This window comes from Pavona decussata, unplaced genomic scaffold, assembly GCF_977016875.1.
Source record: "Pavona decussata unplaced genomic scaffold, jaPavDecu1.1 SCAFFOLD_65, whole genome shotgun sequence".
Taxonomy (NCBI): Eukaryota; Metazoa; Cnidaria; class Anthozoa; order Scleractinia; family Agariciidae; genus Pavona; species Pavona decussata.
The window spans coordinates 280,974-305,629 of NW_028145485.1; the positions used below are offsets into that span (position 1 = coordinate 280,974).

General features: G+C 38.8%; 1 protein-coding gene and 3 long non-coding RNA genes across 5 annotated transcripts in view; 3 read left to right on the forward strand and 1 right to left on the reverse strand.

Annotated features, from left to right (window-relative positions):
* Window positions 1-10,588: 10,588 nt before the first annotated feature.
* Window positions 10,589-15,974, forward strand: LOC146478220 (uncharacterized). The gene is made up of 3 exons (XR_014865178.1): window positions 10,589-10,810; window positions 13,927-14,067; window positions 15,640-15,974. It is a non-coding gene; the product is annotated as an uncharacterized LOC146478220 (long non-coding RNA).
* Window positions 11,524-13,916, forward strand: LOC146478221 (uncharacterized). Its single transcript, XR_014865180.1, has 3 exons — window positions 11,524-12,112; window positions 12,576-13,345; window positions 13,691-13,916. It is a non-coding gene; the product is annotated as an uncharacterized LOC146478221 (long non-coding RNA).
* Window positions 13,930-17,589, reverse strand: LOC146478222 (uncharacterized). Its single transcript, XR_014865177.1, has 3 exons — window positions 17,364-17,589; window positions 16,268-16,299; window positions 13,930-13,995 (listed from the first exon to the last, which is right to left on the reverse strand). It is a non-coding gene; the product is annotated as an uncharacterized LOC146478222 (long non-coding RNA).
* A 5,698-nt stretch (window positions 17,590-23,287) lies between these two features.
* The window catches only part of LOC146478223 (CD209 antigen-like protein C), a 33,329-nt gene continuing 31,960 nt past the window's right edge, over window positions 23,288-24,656 (forward strand). Inside the window, exon 1 of one of the 2 annotated variants that reach the window (XM_085112483.1) lies at window positions 23,288-23,372. The gene's annotated coding sequence lies outside the window, so the exon portion shown is untranslated. The remainder of the gene's footprint in view (window positions 23,373-24,656) is intronic. The other variant, XM_085112484.1, reaches the window with a different exon arrangement.

The window sequence follows — 24,656 nt, forward strand, 5'->3', positions numbered from 1 at the left end:
AAAAAATCAGCATCATCTCTAATCTAACGCGCGCTCGTGAAATAATTGTTAGATATGGCATTCGATCAGCAACTAACAAAATTTCTTTCGTCCAGAAAACAAGAACTGAAAGAATGCGAAGATCTTTCTAAAGATCCGGTGTACTAATCTGAAATAATCTTCCACTTTGCCTAAAGTACTTAAGAAACCCAATTTAGAATTAAAGAAATTTCTTCTTGGAATTTTGCGGCGACCTGCACAGTTTACAACGTCGTACATAGTTGGTCGAGAGGACAAAAGAACGAACAACAGAACAATGACCCCTCCCTAAGAAACAATGCAACTGCAGGTTATCAGGTCAACCCCCCCCCCCCCCCTCATTTTTTCTCCCCTCTCTCTCTAACGCCTGTCACGCAGGCTACTTTATTACGAGTTGATAACATTTTTGAGTCGAGCGTTTTACCATGAAGGATTCAACCGATTTCTTTAAGTCTTAGCATCCTTAATGAGAATTGCCTCAACTTTAACACTATTTCGACCGGGCTTTGTTTTTGTTATTGTCATTGTTGTTGTTGTTGTTGTTGTTGTTTTTGGGGTTGTTTTTTGTTTGGGAAGAGTGGATTCCGCCCCCACCCTACTTTCCCTCCATAACTTCGGAAGTATCAAAGCTATGGCATTGAGACTTACAGGATAGAGAGTACTTCCAAAGGTGTTCCCTTTAAGGTCCACAAGGGAAGTGACGAGGCCATGTGAAATGGTTATTACGTCGTGGTTGCCAAATGGTGGCAATCTTGGACTCGCCATCTTTGATTTCTGAATTTCCCCAAAACCTTCAGGATTGAGAGCACCGAAAGTGAACGAAAAGTAAACAAAACCAATAACGAAATGCTAGTATTTGCTGAAAACATTAAAGTTAGAGTAAGAAAAGTAATTTTTCTTCATTTTAAGGAGGGATTCACAATTTTCTGAAAAAAAAAAGCCTGTTAAAAATTGTTGACTATGGTAGCATGAAAGTCACTGAAAACAAACCAACCACTTCAGATTTCCCCAGACAAATTTATAAAAAAAGGCCTGAAGTTTCATGCCTTTTGCTAAAATGTTAAAAAAACTCAAAAGTTCTTTTCATGAAAAGATCAGACCAGAGGTCCTTTTATTTTCCGTTCAAAATCAAACTCTGTAATTTCAGAGGAGAGTAAAGCAATAACTTTAATTTGCATGAGAAAAAACTGAAGGGTTCTGGTACTTAAAATCAAATGGTGTCACCATGAAAATGTCGTTTTCAGGTTTCTTTCACGGTTTTTTTTTTTTTTTTTTGCAGTGGCATTAGAATACACCAGGAAATGCGATCGAAATCACCTTGAATCATCATGTTTGTTTTGAGATTTTTATCTGTCAGTGACGCTGTCGCCATCAATAACACGAGAAATACCTACTTTATCTTTTTAACATGACCAAACCTTTTCTTTCGGACACAAAACTTCGGACAGAAGCTTACAGAGGTTTTTGCCACGCACGAAAAAAAAACGCCACGTCCCTCAAAAAAGTCCATTGAAAAATGCAACAAGGACTAACGTGCAAATACAAGTGTTAATTACGTAGTGTTAGAAATGTGTTAATTTATGCAATGAACTAGTTACTAATCGTGAGTATTAGTTTTCTTTATTATATTTTCAACTCCATGTCAGTTATCTGTAAACCTCGGTTATGCGAGTTCCTAAGTACCGTTCTCGGGAGTTTCTTCAACTTTTCTACTTTCATCCTTTGGTTGTTTCTGTTGCCACAGTTTGTAAGTACAGCGGAACGACCGCCTTCGGGCTGTGTGGTCGTAATAACGGGGTGGTCGGATTAACGAGGTTGTAAAACTGGGTAAATGTCTATACTTTCGATTGGTTCGGGGGAACCAAAAAGTGTTCATAATAACGAGGTAGTCGTAAGGCGGGGTTTCACTTATTAGTTTTCGATCGCGTTTACGTGTGTTCGGGAGATGCACGCCAGGTCAATAAAAAAGCAGCTGGGAGACACGTGTTGGACACCATGGAGTAAAGACGTGCTCGCAGAGCTCCGTAGTGAGAAAAGTTTTTTTTTTCCACCAAATCATTTAGTTTTTTCTATATTCTTTTTCTACACCTTTTGTCAGCAAGACGGCTCAGATTTGGAAAACATTCTTCGACAAATTCTGAACGTGTTACCAAGCAGGAGAAGGTGACGAATCCCGAAGAGACAGCCATGTGCTAGGAAGTGATGGCGGAGCTGAAGTCAATGAGAGGTGATTTAAAAAATCAAATTTCGGCCCTTAATGAAAATTTAAAGGATTTTCAGCAAAATACCAATTAAGCCTTGAGAAAATAGAGAGTGTCATATCCAAATTAGATGAAATCGATGTTCTGACGACCAAACAAAAAGATTTAGAAAAAGATGTCGAGGGCGTGAAAGCATCTGTCGACGCTATGAACGCCACTGTCAGCGAAATGGACAGCCTTCGTGGAGGATACACAGAACTGCAGAAAAAATTGGAGCATTTGGAACGTTATTCTCGCGATTATAATATTCGTGTTATTGGTGTTGATGAATAAAATGGCGAAGATTGTATGGCAATTGTTTTAAACTACGTGAATCTACTGGGTCTCGAAGACGCTACCGGGGAAGAGGAGAATGCACATCGTACAGGAGGAAAACGGGAAGACAAACCGCGTCATATTATTGTTAAACTATACGGCAGGCCTTTCAAGAGAACGCTGCTTCAGACTACCAAGAGTTTTAACGGAAAAGAAGCTCTAAACGGGGTAGGATTCGTGGAAGATTTTATACCTAGTGACTTTTCAACTAGAAAAAAAGCTCTCCCACTCATGCAGAAAGCCTTTGAAGAAGGAAAGAGAGTCCTTTTTACCAAAGGAAAACTCTTTGTGGACGGAAATGTTGTTGCTGTAGTGTAGAATTGAATAAAGAAAGTATTCTTATTTCCCATAAATAATTATTTATTTCTCAATGCGGAGTGCGGCAAAGAAAAGCGCGATGATTCCATGCTGCCCAAACAGCTTGTACAATGTTGCACAGGCGCGAGCTTTGCAAAACAATTGTTCTCTGTGAATTTCTTTATTTACGCCACAGTTTTCTGAATAATAATTTTGTACACACCGTATGATTTATTTACCTCAAACAAATCCAGCAACAGTGGTTTTGTCTTTTAAATATTTCAATCACAATTGCTAATTTCGTGTGGCTGCTAAACTACAGGTATATTTTGAAAGGTCCATCTCGTCCTAGAATTAATTGTTTTCTTTTTTTTTCTCCTCACAACATTTGTATTAATAACAAAATATGAAAGGTACATTCATTTGCCTAAATACGAGGGGTATCAGCAACACACGTAAAAGACGGATACTATTTACTTGGCTCAGAAAGCAAAAAGCTGATGTTATTTTTCTTCAGGAAACGCATTCCATTGCGGGGTGTGAGGTCTCGTGGAAAAAGCAGTGGGGCGCTTCATTATTTTGTTCTCATGGGGCCAACAATGCCCGGGGGGGTTGCGATTTTAATCCGGAATAATTTTGATTTTATAGTAGACTTGCTTACAAGTCAAGCTTAGAGAGCGCGAAGCGCGATCGTCAGAGCTCGAGGTCCATGAAATGAGAAGCGAGCGAGCGACTTTGAGAAAGTCTAATTTTATAGTTGAAGAAACGGTTATTGACACAAACGGGAGATTTGTTATTCTCAAAGTACTTCTCAACGGGGAACAAGCATGCTTGTTAATGTATATGGTCCGAATCGGGATAACGAATTGGTTGCGTTTTATCATTCAGTTTTAGAAACTATCGTGAAGAATGAGTTTGACGAGATTGACAATATTATTATTGGAGGCGATTTTAACTGTCCCCTTAATCCAGTTCTTGACAAAAGAGGCTGAATTCTTATTCCAAGACAATCTGTTATTAATGCAATAGAACAGCTACAGTTAGAACTAGATTTACATGATATTTGGCGAATTAAAAACCCTACAACGCGTAACTTCACTTGGAGTCAATCACAACCTTTGATTTTCTCTAGGCTTGATTTTTGGCTTATCTCAAATTCTTTATCAGATAATATATCCAATGTAGTAAGTCAAACAAAATGAATACGTTCAACAAAAAATGAAAACCATTTGAGGAACTTATTTTATTTTAGGCAGTTAAATTTTTTCCATCCTTATTGTAATATTAACTTAAAGGGGAAGTATCACGCTAATTTGCTGTCATTTCAAAACCCAAAAACGTTTGTCTGTCAGCAGAAACAACGTAATAATTGTCAAGTTTGTTATAAATTATCACTTCAGTGCAATAAGACTGTTGATTAGTACCTCTGGCCAGAGACAGAGTAGGCCGGTTTGGATTGAAACTTGAACTGAATGTTAGGCTAATGTTTTTCAAGTTCTCGCATTTTTGGTTCCAAAATGCGCTAGAGCAGATCACGAGTTGTTCCTTTCAAGAATTCAGTTGATTTCTTTCCTCTCATCATTCTAGAATTATTTTGGCAGCTGATTGCAAGTCTTATTTCATCATTTTTAACAAAATATTTCAAAAACCCCATGATACTTCCCCTTTAACAACCAATTATGTAATTGTACTTTTCGGTGTCAAGCCAAGAATTTTAATCTATCAATGTTATGTTAATTAAATAATATATTTATTGTATTACTTATAATTGAGAAATATTCAGGACTAAATTGTAATATCTAAGGTTTTTTAAGTGTTAATAAAGTTGTTAAAAAAAATAAAAAATAAAGAAGCAGCTTATAAGCTATTGGCCAAAATCCTTCGAAATTGTTAAAAAAAATGACAATTATACAAACTTTGCAGTCCACCGTGAATATGTTGAAAGCCACAGGAGGAATATTTCTCATTTTCGTTTCTGTATATTAATTTATAAGCCTTTACAGTTTTCGCCAACCTTATTTGCTGTGTTGTTTTGTATTTGAGGCGAACAGGCAGCCTCCCAGTGGGGTGAGTGCAATGGCTGCTGGACCTAACGTCTAATCGCACCCAAAGGGAACGAGTACAATGCCAAATGCGTGGGCTCATCACAAACGGAGTGGCACCAGGCCGCCACCTTCACCGAGTTGTCCAACCCCGCCTCCACAAAAATAAGGCAACAAAAATCAAAAACTCCTCCAAAAATTGTACAGGAAGGTACAATGACGGAACAAAAACTCGAGACGCCCGTGCAGTAGACCAATGAAGGGCACCGAGGACAGAGAATCCCACACGACAAAAACAAACAAAAGACGATAAAGACAAAACGAAGACACAAGCGGAGACAGACTAGAGAGAGAGAGACTGGATGGCCAGTTATTCACTCCAGAAGGTGACACGCTAAGTGAGAGGAAACACAGAAGGGGCTACGTCTGGTAGAGAGGCGGTGTCGACGGCAAGCATGACAGCAGGACGGCAGTCGGGATCCTTGGCGTAGAAAGCAATGAGGAAGGCCTCTGGAGAATCACCATTCAAGATAAGAATGGTAGACTCCCCAAAATCTACCATACCGGCAACACTCCCCTACTGTCGAATTTCACGCCTGCCAGAAAATGGGGGTCTTTTATAATTAAAGGTCAGGAAGCTCCCAGGGTGGTCACTCTTGTTGGGATAGAAGACTTTCATCGGGAAAGCCCAACACCAGACGTAACACCGAACAGAAGAACAGAGGGGACGAGAACGTGGAGACAATGCCATCACCGGTATTCTTTAGGACGCAACCGCATTTGACGGAGCACAGTTCCTCTCAAGAGAGCTGATCACGCAAAGTCTTCGCTTAAACAGCGCAGGAAAACAGATCTTAATGGATCTTCATTAGGCGACAAATTCGTGTCCGGGGAAGACAGATCAGCATCAGAAGATACTAACGCACGCTTCCTCCTCAAACGACGACGACGACGGGGATGGGGAGAAGAGGATGCCTCAGGAGACTCGGCGGCAGCAACAGCAACAACCACCTCGTCGCCAAAACACATTTCCGCCCCACTCGCCGACTCGTCGTCCTCTTCAAGCTGCTCAGTAGGGAAGAAGTCCATATCCCATTCCTCTTCCCAGTTGGAACCAGTGGAGACAGGGGCAGAAGCGGCATCGGGAGCTGGAGCATCTGCAGCTGAAGCAGGAGGTTCAGCAGGCGCAGAACGAGGAGCAGAACCCCAGGCATTCAACACCCACTGGCTACATGGCCAGGCTAATGGCAACGCCGACAGAGGCCGTTGAGAGGACAGGATTTGCCCCTTTGTCCAGACTATTTACAGACACAGCAAAACGCGGGCTGGCGACGACTTCCTCACCACACGACAACCACACAGACCGGAGAAGTTCCGGCAGGACAGCGAAAGAGCCAACCAAACGATAACGAGGCGCTTCTTTTGACTGGTCTTGTTCCCTTACACAACCGCCGCGAGTTCTTATGTGATAAGCTTTTTAATTCCATCCTGTCTAATCCCTCGCACAAGCTGTATAGCTTACCGCCTCCCAAGAATGAGTGCGAAGTCAACTTAAGGAGTCAGCACTCTTTTACTACACGGCGCCTCCACACCAATTCGTACTCGAAATAGTTTTATCTATCACTATGTCCATAAAGCAATGATGTAATATTGTTTTCTCTTAATTATATAGTTTTGTCCTTTTATATTAGTTCTTCTTAGCCATGTATTTTATTGTAGTATATATTTTATTGTAAATCAAACGTAATTCAGCCTCTGGCTGCAAGGTTTTTGATAAATAAACTATCTATCTAACTATCTATCCATAAATGTACGCCGGAAAAAAGGCCACCAGGCTGTTGGGACGCTGGAGGGCGTCCTGCATGATGAACAAAAAAACAATGAAGGAGAAGCACGCAAAAGTTAAGGCCTGCTCGCCGCGGACCGAAGCTTTGGTCGTTTCTGTCGCCACAGTTTGTAAGTACAGCGGAACGACCGCCTTCGGGCCGTGAAAATGTGGTCGTAATAACGGGGTGGTCGGATTAACGAGGTTGTAAAACCAAGTTAATTAGTGGACTTTCAATTGGTTCGGGGCACAAAAGTGGTCCCAGTAACGAGGTGGTCGTAAGGCGGGGTTCCACGTATTAGTTTTCGTGTTTACGTGTGTTCGGGCCAAAATCCTTCGTCACTTCTGGGGAAAAAATTGACAATAATACAAACTTTCCAGTCCACCGTGAATATGTTGAAAGCCACAGAAGGAATATTTGTCATTTTCGTTTCTTTGTATTAATTTATAAGCGTTCACTGTTTTCCCCAACCTTATTAGTTATATATAACATTTACGCAAATAATAACGAAGGTAAAGTTCTCTAGTGAATACAAGCATTATGGGCGCGATACATGGATGGCATATCTCTGTCAATAAGCTGATATTTATGACGGAATAATTTCGTCAGTCTTAACAATCATTCTTGAAAAACGAGAAGATAATTGTCCGTGTTCCAATTCACCGTCCTCGAATATAGCTTTCTACATAGCACACGCGGACGAATGGAAGAATGAAAGTTATAGAGTATTTCTAATTATGTTGGAAAGTCAATCAATGTCGATGTACAACCTTCAGTTACGTCAGCTAATATCTTCTTTTTGCTGCTATCTATTAACCCTGCAATCCACCCATCATCCACTACGGTCTTGCTTGCTTTTTTCGCTGTGTGGACCATTTCAAGATCACCGTCGGCTCCTGTCACACTGAGTTCAACGTTTTGGCCATTACACATGCGTCTAGACGATTTAGAGACCTAAATGAAGGAAAGAAACAAATTTTAATGTCACCCTCGCATTTCAATCCCTTCGTGTACAGTTACAGTTACTTGAAGCTTAATTTAGGCCTTAGCTCCAACGATACTCCTGTAGCTCAGTGGTAGAGCATCCGAACTAGTAATCGGAAATTCTTAGGTTCCACTCCTGATAAAACACTCGGATTTCCTTCTTCCGAGCATGAGAGGACGGATATGACTTTTACTGTAAGTATCATTTCACGCTGGTTTATTTTTTAGATGTGTTGGGTAAGTGTGAAAATGTGTCAAAGTTTAGGAGATCAACTTATCATCGCTCCTAACACAGTCCTGGTAAACGTTGTAAAATGACGCTGTAGCCTGTCAAACTTTTGAGATCGAGTTATTATCGAGTGGTAAATGTCGTAACATGATTCTTTGATCTGAATAAAAGACTCCATTCCGTTTACCTGTTGTTTTTATCGGTTTTAAACAGGATGCCGGGCACCGAGAAAGGGCTTCTCGTCCTTTTCTCGTGTTATCAGTGATGAGCAGCAAGCTTTCGGAAAAAGCTCCGTAGTTCAAATTTTCCCTGAAGGTTTTAAAATGGTGAAAAGAGCTACCTTTCGACTAGCCGACGAAGCATATGTTCGACGGCAAAGCTGTGTCAGATTTTGAAGTTGTCGGACCTTTATCGTTTGGTCTTCTCGCTGTTTTGTTTCGGCAACAAACTCAGAAGATTTCGTTTTAAAAGGATCTTCGTTTTAGTCCTTTAAAAGAATTTGTAAATGGCCTTGAATTTAGTGCTTTGTCTGTTGAACATGAAACAATTACACGTTGTACACGTTTCCACCAACGACGGCCATCAAGTAACGATCAACGCCGGCCGTGGCTTGAAAGCCAACTATGCCAGCTCCACCAACACCGCTGGTAAGAGGAGAAGCTGCAGAAAACCCGCTGCCGATGACCCCAAAGCAAATTTGTGTAAACGTAAAGTAAAATTCCTCCCCAAACATGAGCGAGATTTGTGACCCGGGGTGGAGGGGGTACTCCTCGGAATTTTCGGTGGGGGTGTGCCGTGGGGTTCTCCAAATCCTAACCCTGTTTCAAACCAAAACATGCTATTTCCCGCACCCTTTTTTAGACCAGGGGCCCGTTTCTCGAAAGTCCCGTAACTTACCGGGCCCGGTAAGTGTCTTTGGTGATAATGTTTCTTCATAAAGTCAATTTTTGTTAGCTTTGAATACCAAATTTTAAAATCTTATAATTCTATGAAATCACTGCCCGAGTACCATGTCTCTAATCACTGTGTAATCGGCAAAAAATCGTTTACAAATATACTTATCGGGCCCGGTAAGTTACTGGGACTTTCGAGGAACGGGTCCCTGGCCTCTAAAATCCATACCCGTTTTCAGACCTTTGTTGTAGCATAATTACGCTTCGTGTCAATGCCAAAGTCAAGAATTGGTAAAATTCACCCGAAAATTCAGCTCGAATGATATATTTTGTATACTTCTCTTTCTACTGTTCATTTGAAGTTGAAAAGACAAATACGTTTATACGCCGTCGCGGTTCCCTTGAAAGCCATACCAGATTTAAGACCCTAGTGGTCAAAATCTATACCCGTTTTCACACCAAAACGACTAAAAAAACCGGTCAGTGTAAAATGCAAACTGCAGACTGCAGACTGCAGACTGGGGGTAAAATGCAGACTAGGGGTAAAATGCAGACTGAACACTGCAGACCAGGGGTAAAATGCAGACTAAATTAAATTAAATTTTGTTCGGTTGGGCAGGTTGTATCCCGGAAAGTTTAAACCGTGAGAACTGTTTTCATTTTCTACGATTTTTTCGCAAGCGCTAAATTCCTTTTTCGTTATCTGCGCAACAGAAATCTTTTCATATTTGAATTCTACATTTACTCAGCTTTCTATAGAGACAAAAATGAGCTCGATAGGACATAGATTTACCGAGATACGAATTTTTGAGTTTTCTGTACTCGGTTTGTTTACAACGTAATTAATCACGGCGGACGGTAGTAAAATGCATCCAAATATCCGCGCACTTTAAAATTCACCGATATATTTCGAAAGCAAATCGTCAAATGCATTTTTTTTTTCAAAACTAAAACATTTAAATATCTTGTTGAGCGGTTTTTCTCTTTATTTCGAAGCGAATTCATGGAGAAATAATTTTTAAAAGTATTGGAAGAAGTAGGGTGCCGTCCCCAAAAGTCACGCAATGAAATCCTAAGTTTTTTTCGCAAGCCTCAAATTCCTTTTTCGCTAACAACGCTACATGTATCTTATTTGGAATTCTACACTTACTTATTAACTTTCTATACAGACCAAAATCACTTCGAGTGTTGTAACTTTAAAAAGATAGTCTTTATAATTTAGTCTGCATTTTACCCCTAGTCTGCATTTTACCCCCAGTCTGCAGTCTGCATTTTACACTGACCGCTAAAAAAAAAAATACTCTTTGGGGCGGCACACACCGGTGGGGATTTATGAAAATTTAGATATTGATCCGGGAAGAAGCTGTTGATAACAAAAAGGGGACAGCAGCTGATCAGCCGAGTCAATGCCTTATGTGAAGAAAAGAGGGAAAAATTTGTCCACCGTTCTGTCATTTTTGTGGGCGTTTGGTTAGACGCTACAGGTGTCATAAACGATGTGATCGAGGATGTGGCATCGGCTCAAGAGAGTCATGAAGGATCTCGCTGGAGAGGAAACGCTAAGCCAGATTGGGTACTTTTGTTTTTTGAAACGCACGCAATAATTTCTGGCCATACATGGCAAGCGGTGACCAACAACAATTGGAAAAACGGAGGTAGGTTTTCCATCTACTTGTACAAAACTATAGTTCAGACTAGTAGCCTGGCCTCATTGATGCTTTAATTTTGGCGCGGTTACCAAGGAGATGGCTCGATGCTACCAAAATGTTTGATTTTGGACGATCACGAAGCAATGTTTTTTTAAGATACTCATAATTCTACTTCCCTATTTTTCTGTAGTTATGATGGACTATTGCTCTCTTACCTGGTTTTATCGTTGATCGAATTTAATGGAATCTATTTGACATTTCAACACATTTCGTGAGCGAGCATCACATTGACAGAGGTGAGTCAAAAACTGCTTGCAGCAAACTTTCAGACTATTACACACATACAATAGTGATCCTCCAACTAAGTATAATCCAAAATAATTTCACTAACAATATTTTCAAAACTACAGTAGCCTTTATTTCAGAAGGAAATGCTGACCCCAAAATTTTACCACATGTCAGTCACGTCACTGCGATTTGTGAGGGATTACTATCGTCGACAAATTTGGGCAAATATTTCTTTCCTTTTGATTGCACAACAAAGTTCTAGCTTTTTTAAACTGGTCTCTCTCAATGGTCTTTGTTAAATTTTTCATCGGACAGTTTTCGTTTCTTGTGAAAATGTTTTGTCCGCTACTCACAAAAATAGTTTGCAAAACTTTGTTGACCAGTCAGAAGCGCTGATCACACCACTTGATGAGTTCATTTGTGTGTCTATACTCTAATCACAAACTCCGCTATACCAAACAAAACGCAAGTTTTATACAGTTCATTGTATAGATCTGTATGTTGTCCCCTTACAGGTAACCTTGTTTTATTTTCTTTGAGGAGTGTTTCTGTTTTTTATTATTATTTTAAGGCAGCAAACTGAACAAGTGCTACATGTAATTAGTTGCACTTAGGTTGCAGTTAATATAACTTTAGCAGGCTTTGGAAAAACAAATTGAGCAGCCTTTTACAGTGAACTTTTCATGAAATTACCCCAACAAAATAAAGGGAAACAATTGTACTTGTCTTTTTGAAACCAAATTTGCAAGGCTTTCCTTTGCTAGTTGTTTTAATAAAATAAAATAATGGTGGAAATCATGAGGGGTTGGTTTCTAAAGAAACTGTTGTACTACGTATGCGTCTATGGGTTGTAGAAACAAATAATGTTTGGTTTTATCAACAGAGTTGATAACTGAGGTAATTTGGCCACCATAAAGAGCATGTCAGAGCAAGGGCTCTGGCAACTCTGTTGAGAAACCAAACATTTCTTACTTAATTTGTTTTTTGTTGTTGTTTATTATTTTGGTAATGATTGAGGAATAAGTATCATAATAGATTATTTTTCATGAAGGGAAAATCTCAAGATTCTACTGAAAGACATTAATCATCAAAAAAAGTTACTTAAGGTGTACGGGATTGTCATTGATGGCAAACATTATCATGTACAGTTTGTGTCACCCGCCAGTTGAGATGGAAAAATGAGTTATGCACAAGCTGGTAGCATGATTAGTATTTCAAGGTTACATCGGAACTGTCTCAGGTGCGTCACCCACCAGTTCCGATTGAAAAATAAGTTATGCACAAACTGGTAGCATGATTAGTATTTCAAGGTTACATCGCAACTGTCTCAGGTGTGACACCCACCAGTTCCGATTGAAAAATAAGTTATGCCCAAGCTGGTATCATGATTAGTATTTCAAGGTTACATCGCAACTGTCTCAGGTGTGTCACCCACCAGTTCCGATTGAAAATAAGTTATGTGCAAGCTGGTAGCATGACTAGTATTTCAAGGTTACATCGCAACTGTCTCAGGTGTGTCACCCACCAGTTCCGATTGAAAAATAAGTTATGTGCAAGCTGGTATCATCATTAGTATTTCAAGGTTACATCGCAACTGTCTCAGGTGTGTCACCCACCAGTTCCGATTGAAAAATAAGTTATGTGCAAGCTGGTAGCATGATTAGTATTTCAAGGTTACATCGAACCTGTCTCAGGTGTGACACCCACCAGTTCCGATTGAAAATTTTGAACAATAAGTTATGTGCAAGCTGGTAGCTTGATTAGTATTTCAAGGTTACATTGAACTGTATGAGTATGAGGCATGCCACCTGTCAAGGGGTAATTTCCAAATTGATAGTAGGAATATAGTACTGGATGTAGGATATTGCCACACAATTAAGCTTTATTGATACATAAAGCTTACTACTTTGAAAACATTAAGAAGGGAAAAAGTTTTAAGTCTCTTCAGTTTGAAATGAAAAAGGCTAAGGCTAATTCTAGTTACTTTCTTTCGTACTGTTGTTGTCTCTGCCAATAGACTGTAAGATTCCATTTATTAATTTTCTTTTGACAATAGCAAACAGAAACTGGCAAAAGATGTGTCATAGTGGCAGTCCTGCTAATAAAAGATGTGCCATCTTAAGAGCAGGAATGTTTGCTATTGTCACAATGGCAACAAATTGAACTGATATACCCAGTTTCTATTCTTGATTGTTTCTTTGTGTCCATTTTTCTTTATGCTGCAAGAAGGCTTTGGCTTAACTAATTATACCAGTTTTTGCCTACATTTACATATGGTTAGATCTGCCCTTATGAACACCGACGAATAATACAGACCGCAGTCCAAGATTACTATAAACTCTGGAGATGTTGATAATATGGACATTTTGGTCTATTCCATGACAGTATATTAAGGGTTAAAAGTTTCGACAAAAGCATACATATAGATTAAATTCTTTGTCATATTCAAGAGAAAGAAATTTCATCTCCTCTATTCAATGGCATGAGGTACTTAATATGCCCGGCATTATTTTGGAAGTCATCACAACAAACGGCTGTAGAAGGTTTCAATGTTTTAACACTCTTTTCTTTGTTTTAACTTTTTTGAAATCCAGGGTCCAGTTGTTCAAAGCCCGATTAAGCTAATCCTGGGTTAAGGAAACTTTGATTTGGGTATATTTACTAATCCGTAAGGACTCGTCCCAAAGATTTTTGTCCTCAGTTTTGCCTTAGACTTTTCTTTACCATTAAATTAAAATGAGCCTTTAATGAGCGAGTTGCAAACCTTGGTTAACTTTTAATCGGGGATTAGCGTTAATCGGCTTTCGAACAACCCGGCCCAGTAGTCCTATTGCTATGGCCTGACTCTCAAGCTAATTATTCCCTAAAATTTAGAAAGGTCGGCAAAGTATTAAACAAGTTGGTCTTGATATCAAATGCCTGTTTTTTTAAGAGCTTTTTTTTTTCTTGGCTTTGATATCCAAACATTTTCTTGAGCTTTGTTTATATGTACAGCACTGGAATAAAAAAGGTGTACATAACTGAGTGAGTTATAATACTAAAGACTCAGTAAACAACACACCAAAATAGATGGGTTCCTAGGAAAACCCAATAGGTTTAACTTCATTTATTTACTTTGACACAGTTACCTGCACCAGCTGACCAGCAGACCAGCTTTCAACTGAGTGTCACACATGAACTATTGAATACAGATGAGAATCAAATCAAATAATCAGAAATTGAAGCAAATACATGTTGCTTGCACCAAGAATGGGAAGACAAATGAGTAAGTCACAATAATTAGTTAATACTTCCATTATTATTGGTCAAGAAAGTGGCATGAGACTTTATAATCAGTCATAAAGTGTAGGCATGCCACCAGTCAAGGGGTAATTTCCAAATTGATAGTAGGAATATGGTACTGGATGTAGGATATTGCCACACAATTAAGCTTATATTGATACATAAAGCTTACTACTTTGAAAACATTAAGAAGGGAAAAAGTTTTAAGTCTCTTCAGTTTGAAATGCAAAAGGCTGGAAAAGTTAAAAGTTGACTCCTAGTTTCAAGACAGTGTCTTTATACAAAGGTTTAAAAGCCATAGCCTTCTCGGTTTATTCACAAGTTACTTTTTTTCTGTGGTTGTTAACTTGATCAGATTCCATTCATTTATTTCTTGTGACAATAGCAAACAGAATCTGGCAAAAGATGTGTCATCTTGGCAGTCCTGCTAATAAAAGATGTGCCATCTTAAGAGCAGAAATGTTTGCTGATGTCACAATTGCAACGAAATGTTTATTATAACTAATTTACCTAGTTCTGGGTTTCTATTGTTTTTTTTTTTCCAACCAATAGTTCTACGTGAAGGCTTTGGCTTTTGGTTGTATAAGTGGTTCCAAATAAATCTTGTTAACTTTGGAAAAGAGGAAGATTCTCTGCTTAAAATACAAAAGCTAAAAATTGATTCCTTAAGATTAAAGAGTGTCCTGAAACAAATCTTTTTAAGCCATAGACTTCTTGTTTTATTGACAAGTTACTTTCTTTCGTACTGTTGTTGTCTCTGCCAATGGACTGTAAGATTCCATTTATTTCTTTTGACAATAGCAAACAGAAACTGGCAAAAGATGTGTCATCGTGGCAGTCCTGCTAATAAAAGATGTGCCATCTTAAGAGCAGGAATGTTTGCTATTGTCACAATGGCAACAAATTGAACTGATATACCCAGTTTCTATTCTTGATTGTTTCTTTGTGTCCATTTTTCTTTATGCTGCAAGAAGGCTTTGGCTTAACTAATTATACCAGTTTTTGCCTACATTTACATATGGTTAGATCTGCCCTTATGAACACCGACGAATAATACAGACCGCAGTCCAAGATTACTATAAACTCTGGAGATGTTTATAATATGGACATTTTGGTCTATTCCATGACAGTATATTAAGGGTTAAAAGTTTTGCCAAAAGCATACATATAGATTAAATTCTTTGTCGTATTCAAGAGAAAGATATTTCATCTCCTCTATTGGCATGAGGTACTTAATATGCCCGGCATTATTTTGGAAGTCATCACAACAAACGGCTGTAGAAGGTTTCAATGTTTTAACACTCTTTTCTTTGTTTTAACTTTTTTCAAATCCAGGGTCGAGTTGTTCAAAGCCCGATTAAGCTAATCCTGGGTTAAGGAAACTTTGATTTGGGTATATTTCCTCTAACAATATTAACTATCAACTACATATTAAGGAGGCCAGTGATGCCATTAGTCCTGTTGTTGTTGGCCTCCTTGTGGGGTTAACATCCAAGCATTTTTGAGCGTCAGCGAGTAACATTGGAATTTCTTGCTTTGTTGCTACTTCACACAGGATTTTGCCGAGGGAATAAACATCACTGGCTTTGCTACAATGGGAGCCTTTCAAAACTTCAGGAGCGATGTGAGCAAAGTGAAAAGTGTACGTCTTTGCTGGAGGAAATGCACTGTCACAGGCTTTACCAAAGTCGATAATGTGGCCATTTTTATCACTAACAAGAACATTGTTTCATTTTAAATCACAATGAAGAAAGCCTTTGGAGTGGATATGCGCAAGAGCATCTGTGATATCATGAAAAATGATCAGCCAGTCTTTTTTTGTTAGTGAACTTTTAAGTTTTTGTAATATTTCATTGGCTTCCTCACAATACAATAGTTTACTAACTGTTACGGATGTATTGTTTTCCCCTTTGAACTCCATGACTAGTGATATAGGCTCCCTTTCAACCTGGATGCCTATTATTGCAGGAATTTTTTTGTGCGCGAAAGCCTGCATTATTTGTGCCTCCTTTACCATCTCCTTAGTGTTTTGCATCAGACATTGTTTTTCTACCACCTGTATCTTTAATCTTGTGAATGTTTTTAAAACGCACCTGCCATATGATCCCTGTCCTAGTATTAATTCCTTTTGATTGATTGGGTGAAGCTCAGATGGATCAATTAAATTGACAGTGGGGAATTTAGATGGTCCTGATTTTGTATTCTGGTGTCTAATCTGGAATAAAGAAATAATTATTTTGTCATAAACAAAGAATCAAGATCACCTTGAAAGTGAAGCAAATCAGCTTGGTAAAGATGCACTTGCTAGATTTTGTCATAACAGTTATTGGTGAACTCTATACTCTTCAAATAATAAAGGAGTCAAATCAGTGCCTTCTTCAAGTCTCTCCTTGACTCTCATGTATCCCAACCGACTCTATGTAGTCTATGCGGCTTCATTTCCCTGGCATTTTCCTTGCTAGATTTTGTCATAACAGTTATTGGTGAACTCTATACTCTTCAAATAATAAAGGAGTCAAATCAGTGCCTTCTTCAAGTCTCTCCTTGACTCTCATGTATCCCAACCGACTCTATGTAGTCTATGCGGCTTCATTTCCCTGGCATTTTCCTGGTATTTATTGATGCCTATGGGTGATAATAAAAATATTTTTATAGTGTAAAATTGAATGTCTTATGAAAGATGCCAGTAGTCTGAAGTGTTAGACCCTTTGTTGCCCTGCCCCCTGAGGGCACTACTGAGAGAGATGCCCAATTGAAGAGGGTAGGGCAAGAAAGAATCCAACAATTCACATTCATAGCTTAATGAAAGGGGGCATGCTCAAAGTCCAAAGACTTTTCAATTGAAAGCCATTACCTAGCTGTCTGGCATATTAAAAGAAATGAAGCCATGAAAATATTAGCAAATTGCCCGTTTCTGTGTTTATAATCTCTGCATGGTCCTTCATAATGGTTTCTGAGCTGTTCTTTTGTGAAAATATATTAAGAATTTGGCAATTTTGATAAAACAAAGAGGGGTTGTTGTGCATTATGCCTTGATCTTCAATAGATTTCGCCATTTCGTCATAAGAAGTGGAATTTTTTGGGCCGCATCCCCCGCCCCACTCCGTATTCTACCCCCCCCCCCCCCCCCCCTCGGCCCCAATAAATGTTTTGACTCCTGCCCCCGGGGAACTTTGTAGACTACACGATAGACTAATCATGTTTACGCATGTCGTTCTCTTACAAACTGCTCTTCTACGATGCCTATTTTCTTCTATATTTGCGCCAAGAGAGCCTTACCTTGTTTTGGTCCAGGGTCCTTTTATTCTGTTCGGCTAATGCTTTCCATTTGCCACAGTAAATTCGCGCCAATTCTTTGGCACGAGAATACGCATCTCTTTCCTTTTGTGTTCGAATTTCTCTGTTCTCTCTTTCCATAGCGGTCCTTGACAACCATTTTCTTTTGCTTCTTTCGTTTCGCATCCTGCGTTTTTCCTCGATTGAATTTTCTGGAGACTTACGTGGCATGATCCGGTTCTTTCGGAAGCGCGCGGTTTCTCTCGATCTCGCGATTGCCACCACTGTGGCAGTACGTGTGCCCGCGTTTCCATACATCGTTATACCAAATTCGAATGGCAGCGGCTTATCGCAAAACAATAAAACGAGAACAATTAACAGGAAAAGCTTTGTTCGCTTTGAATATCAATGTACAACTAGATCTACGAAGGGTGATGAAAAGTTAAAGTATAAGCTTTATTTGGTGCAATTTACCTGCAAAATTATTGGCAATTGTAAACCTCCTAGTGTAAAGTTGTAATATAATTTGTATTTTCCACGCGTTCCAATCTCATCGGATCCAATGATAATCACGCTTTCATGAGCGCCGGCATGCCGCAGAATTCTTTAGCTCTGATTTATTTTCTCATTACTTTGCCGACTAGTACGTCAGTGCAGGTAGTTCGGATTTCTTGATTTCGTTCATGTTTCGTTAGAAAGTTTGTCAAGTGATGACTTGTCACTGATACGTAACATTCCTCCTAATGAAAACTGAGTCAGTGGAGGTGGTTCGGATTTCCTGACTTCATTCATGTTTTGTTACAAAGTTTGACAAGTGATGACTTGTCACTGATACGTAACATTCCTCCATATGAAAACTGAGTCAAGTTTATTACGACTTGATGACATGAAGCGGAAAGCATAGGTGACGAAACCTGGAGCGCAAACAGATACTCCAGAAAAAGCTCTCACAAATCCTTAGAAAAGTTTTCTAAGGATTTATGAGAGACAACGGGAGGTACTTACAGTAAGCGTCTTTTCCGTCCTGTCATGAAGCCCATGTTCTCCTATTTTGTATACCTCCATGACGTGCGTTCCTGCTACAGATCTTATATAAGTTGCATGAAAGAAAGGATTAAGGAGCCAAAAGCAAGGGAAACATCACCTGTTGTTGATTTCTACTTTATGATTGACGTTAAATCGATGAGGCGGTTGAAATAAAAGCCGGGAGGAGTACCTCTCAGGCTATATATTTGTGGGAAATCCAAAAATTTCGCAAAATATGCGTTCGCTCTAGTACGTCCTATATGTCATTTTAACCCGTAGTCAAAATTTATTCTAACACCTGAATACAAACAAGTTTGAAAAAATTGATGGCTGCGAACTCAAACAGCTCAAACCTGATTTTCTAAACACCTCAATGCGTGTTCTTGCACCCATTTCTTTGACACTTTTTAGTATATTTTTAAACTTTTTTCGAATATTTATCTTTTGTTTTTGTTTTTTTTTTGTTGTTGTTTTAGTTCAAATTGTAGTTGACGTTAGGCCTGGCGATCGCATTACATTTCAAGCTGTAAGCTGGTGATATGAAACTAAAGTATACAATGTTTTGTTAAATAATTAACAATTATTTGACGAGGTTAAGCAGAATATCGTGATTTGTCAGTGGCGAGCAGATCACTCTCTGGCAGCTCAGGGAAGCGACTTGCCATTTTCACCCAAGAACGTGGTTTCAATTACGCAATGTTATTTGCAGCAAAACACAGTTGGACAGTATTGCTAGGACCTTTTTCCGCATTTTTAATGACATATTAACCAAGCCCTTCGAAACGAAAGAAATTAGGTTTCCAGTGTAACGAAATTTTGAGTAAAAATTTTTTCAAAGAAAACTGCAGATTTTATTTACAACTCTATCCGAATTTCTGAGGCTTTATCTCGAACGCAACCATGACTCGAAAAAGGATAGCTGTTGTCACTAGCAACTACGCTGAAACGCACGTGTGATTGAAATGCAAAACTCGAATGATCGAAAGGCTTGTCCCCTCCTTCAGCTGATTTTATTCGGTTGATAAGTAACAATGTTCAGTTCCACTTCAAATTAGCGTTCTCTCTTTTTGAGAAGGAGCTGACTTTTCCGAGTGGAATTAACCTAACTAACTAGATGTGATAACAGTGTTTATCTGAATATGCTCTTCTCCCGAACAGACGACAGCAAAAGGTCGTTCAGAAAATACGTACTCAAATTTCTCCGATCTCGCATTCTTGAGTTTTCCAGCGGTCGCTTCTCTAACTTTTCGCGTGTCTTAAAGTCGTCGCGTTTGTCTGAAGAATAAGAGAGTAGACATTTTAAGTTCCTTCAAACATTATTTCACATTGGTGGAGCGCTCTTTCCCTCCGAAGTCACTCCAACAAACTCGACCAAGAAAGTGCCTGGTGGTATCTCCAGCATTGAAAGGAATGCCTACATGCTACATGAACTCTGAATTATTTTGGTTAAACTCGGCGGACTAATAAAAATCCGTCACAGCAGAACTAATCCAAGCACGTACCACCTACAAGTTGAAGGTTCCGTTATCTTTGTTTAATTTTTCTAGCTTTTGTTTTTAATTGTTCATGTTAGGGTGTCTTATTTTCATGTTTAAATGATTAACAACAATAAAAATTAGAATTTTGCCCCTCAATTTTCGTGTTGAAATCATTCACAGCTGCGTTAGAAAAATGAATTTCATCATATTGTCCCTTCCTGGGGTGTATCTGAGGGCGAGGTTTCAAGACTGCACTAGAAGTTTATATCCCAAATTTCTTAAATTTTGGAAGCAAACAAAGAAAGACATCAGCCCTGATGGACTTTTAACAGGAAATTTGAACGAATGTAAAGATACGCTGATTATGACCAATATTTCTCTGACAATGTAATCACTGACAAGACAAGGCGAACGAAATTATAGCATTCATTTTCCGCCTTGATATTGAAATTAAAATTGAAATGAAAAACAAAGCTTTATATTATCTCAATTGGATTAATTATTACCATTGCATTTTTCTTAAGTGAATTTTGTTTCCCAGATTTAAGGGACCGTTCATTTTTTATGAGCATGGGGGGCTGGTGGGATTTGGGGGGGGGGGGGGGGGCACGAGAAAAAAAATGGCACTAAAGGGGGGGGGGGGGCTACCAAAAAAAATTGAGTGAAAGAGGGGGGGGGGTCACCAGCAATAATTGGCTAGTAGGGGAAATTGAAAGTGGCTCAACACAGAAACAGATGAAGAAATTGAATATTATTTCAATTTCCTAACCACTTTTAATTTGTTTTACATACTGAGGTCGAAATCTGCATTTCATTTTAACAACAACTGAGGAAATGAAGCATATCTGTTGGAAAAGCAATAATGAATATAAACTGAAGTAGACACCGATGTTTGTACAAGTTCAAATCAATATAAAAACGTAACAGTCTCACTATTGAATCATCCGTGGGGGAGTAGTTTTCTATTAAGTGGTTGTACTCAGAACTATATCAATAGATTGTTTAATGTTCTGTTTAATAGTACTCACTTTTATAAAGACTGTTGATTGGTAAATTATTTGAACCCAGGAGTATCAGTAGACTCAGTAGTATGCCTAGTGTGAACATCCAGATTAGTTTTTAATAATAGAACTGTTGTTGGTGACTTCAGTTGACGGTAAATCTGAGCAGAGGCCATCTTCAGAAAAGCTTGTAACTGTCATTTTTAATAGCAGTACTTTAATATCCAGGCGCGTAGGAGGGGGGTTCGAGGGGTTTGAACGAACCCCCTTTGAAGATCAATACTGGCGGAAGAAAAAGCACAACGAGGAGGTTGAACAACTACATGAGGTGTACCATGCGAGAGAGTAGAATGTCCGCCCTGGTTCTAAATGCATATCAAATATGATATGCCTGTCAATCTTGACGAGATAGTCAATTTGTTCGAAGGCCTACACCCGAGAATGATGCAATTTACCAGCTTGGTGTATGACTATCAGCAGATCGAATAGCTATCAGAACTTGGCAGGGCGCGGAATGTACATTGAACTTTCTTGTTTAAGTTGAAACAATTATGCCGCAGAAATGATGTATATAGCTTAGAAAGCTGCTGTAAAACAAATTTGTGATTCGCCTAAAATGGGTCTAAAAATGCAGGAAATGAGGTTTCTGGGAACCTAGATTTTCAAAAATTTCCGGGGGAGCATGCCCCCGGACCCCCCTAGTAAGAGCGCCTCCAGCGCTCGGCAAAATTTGGGGCTCAACGAACACCCCTATCTAACCCTTACCTACGCGCCTAATATCTGTGTGTCTGCTGTTCTTTTCTGTTTAATATGACTCGTAATCGTTGATTGGTATGCTTCGATCCGTATTTTGTTAGTCAGGCCCCGGTTGTTCAAAGAGCGGTTAATTTTATCCACTGAATAGGTTGCTATTCGGCAAATAAATGCGTTCAAGAATTTCACTATAGCCCTATAATTTGTGTATAAAGTAGAAACGTTTGTTTAATTTAAGTATGGGATTGTGTGGAAAACTTGCCAGAAGTGCTGTTTGGAGTACATTTGCACCGCTGGATAGTGACTTATCCACTGGATAAAGTTATCCGCCCTTTGAACAACTGGGGCCAGATCTGTACGTGTATTAATTGTTTCTACTCAAAGGGGACTTATTTCACGTTAACCATTTGCTTGATTAATTTTTCTAGTTCATTTGAGAATCTAAATGGAAATTTAGGGTTTGCCGTTGTCGTAAACGTGTTGCTATCTATAAAACGTTTTTTTAAACAAGAGAAATCTTTACCTAAGCAGAGAACGGTAACTTTTTAATAGTACTGTAAAGAAATCACAGTAACAATTACGTTTATCTTTGATATAAACAGTACATAAGCGTTTTGTTAAAGTAAGGAGTATGATTTGTTTCTGGTTGGGCGGGAGGGGGGGGGGGGGGGGGGTCATCAGAAAAAAATTGTTTCTGCTGGGGGGGGCCATGTGGAAAAAAATTGCATACTAGGGGGGGGGGGGTCATACAGTTTCGTAGTGGTAAATAACCAAATCCCACCAGCCCCCCCATGCTCATAAAAAATGAACGGTCCCTAAACCTATAGACAAAACTTCTCATCCAGAGTAACCTCCATTACAGTCCCATCTGTTTCATGTCCATTTTAAACATAAAAACAAATATTTTCTTTAGTTTCATTGGTAAGAAGTTACAAGTGCTGTTTAGATAGGCCACAACGGCGGAAAATTCCTGAATTCCTCGCCTTGTTAAACTGCGACGCTGGCCTTTATGTCGTTGAGTTGTCGATAAAAATATGTTTCTATCGGTAAAGAGTCCATTTACATTTACGCAGAGTGCATCCAACCAGTTTGAAATTGGGAAAAATTATCATAGACTTTCACTAGCTAGAGTCACGAGATAGGATGCACATTTTTCGAAATATCACTGGTATCTTAGAAATACGTCTACATTGCCACACAGGCGATCTCTTATCAAACCTTGCATCTAAGAAATGTTCTGATAAAACCCAATGATGTCGGGGATATATCAGTTATGAGAAAGAACGGGACGTTGAATTAAACTGGAAACCATACCGCTCCTTTTACTGAATTCAACAAAAACATGCTCGAGGTGGACAGCCTTTGTTTACGGGGAAGGAGGCATATATTAAAGCATCGTAATTTCGCTAACATTTCATTTAAATGCTAATTTAAAAGAAAGAAAATTTCTACAGAACTGGCAAACTTCATTTAATTCAGCAAGATGAATGTATTCTTAAAGCCCGTTTCGTATCAGTTCCATTTAACATTGGGATATTTCATAAAAGCCGATTTTGATTGTTCGAGAAGGGGTTACTGTTAGTGGCAACTACACGGAACGGATGATACGTAATAAGCATAACTTGAGTGATTGACACTGACTTTGTCTACTGCGAACGTTTATATATTCAATGTGTTGATCAGCAACAATGTAGTCACTTCGGACTAGCGTATACAGATCGGATTGTGTTTAAGAGTTGGCTGTGTTGCCGAGGGTGAGTGCTGAGGGTTTTCTCAGTGGAAGGTGAAAAAGATGTTGAAAGCTTGTTAATTGGGCGTTGAATTAATTTTAAAAGTGCTTAAAGCTTTCACTCAACATCGATTCAACATTTCCTTTGTTCTCGAAAATGTCGAATGGCGTTGAAGCCGTTTGACAACTCCGTTCAGTTTTTGCCTCTAATATTTTACCAACATCAGTTCAATTTTTGATGAAGGAATGTTGTTCAAATGTTGCTGAATCGCTGCAAGCCAAGTGAACGAGACTTGAATACGATTATCAGTGATTCTTCAGTGCGTTGACTATTTTGGGGTAATTAAATTTTAAATGGAATAAAAGTTAGTTCATAGCTCTTTTTGCAGACTGATTTATTGTTGTGCTGTAAGTTTTTTCGGAAAAAAAACTTTCTTATTGAAAATGCGCACGTTTTAAGCTTGTTCTGCTATCGTGAATTTCTTTCGTCTATCATACTCTTTTAAAAATGTTTGACTTTGAGAGTTTTACGATGAGAAACAGTGTACTCGTAAGTAGAATTAAGATAGGAATTTTAGAAATAAATCCCATTTGTGTCAGATTTTGCCAGTATATAAGTACTTAAAGTCGTCTAGACGTGCAGATTAGCATGTGTTATAAAAGAAATGGTAACAGACGCAACAGCTCTCCAACCACAAACCAGCCGTGCAATCAATTTTCGAAAGCGTTTGTTAATTCATTGAAAACGAATTTCCTTTATCAATTACCTATGAGAGTAAAGGGTCCTGGAATTTTAGACGTGCAGCTTACAGTTGTCGAGTTGGCAGGTTTGCTAAGCACTCAAGAAGCCGGCTAGCAATTCAAATCCCACTTGCATCCATATCTCGATAATTGCACGCTGCGCGTTTAGCATTAATTCTTAATTAAATTTTCGAACTTCTCTATAATTCCAAGACCGTTTATTTTCAAAGGTATTTGGCACAGTAAAAGGATATTAGTTTTCAATGAATTAACAAACGCTATCGAAATTTTTTTCTTTTTCTTCTTGGTGAGGATACGGAAAAAAGTTTAAAAGCTGAACTCTGCGTTCAAATACTCAGATTCTCAAATGTAGGAAACAAATAGTATAGAAATTAAAGGCAACAGAAAAGCTGCGTTTATTGACAAATCGTATTAAATTTTAAACATTGTAATACCTGCATGCTGGATTATTTCGGATGAAGGCCTTATGAAAATCTTTCATAGTATCGGCGCTAATGGAACCAAAAGCGACAAGTTTAAGCTTCTAGAAAAAACATGTAAACTTCCA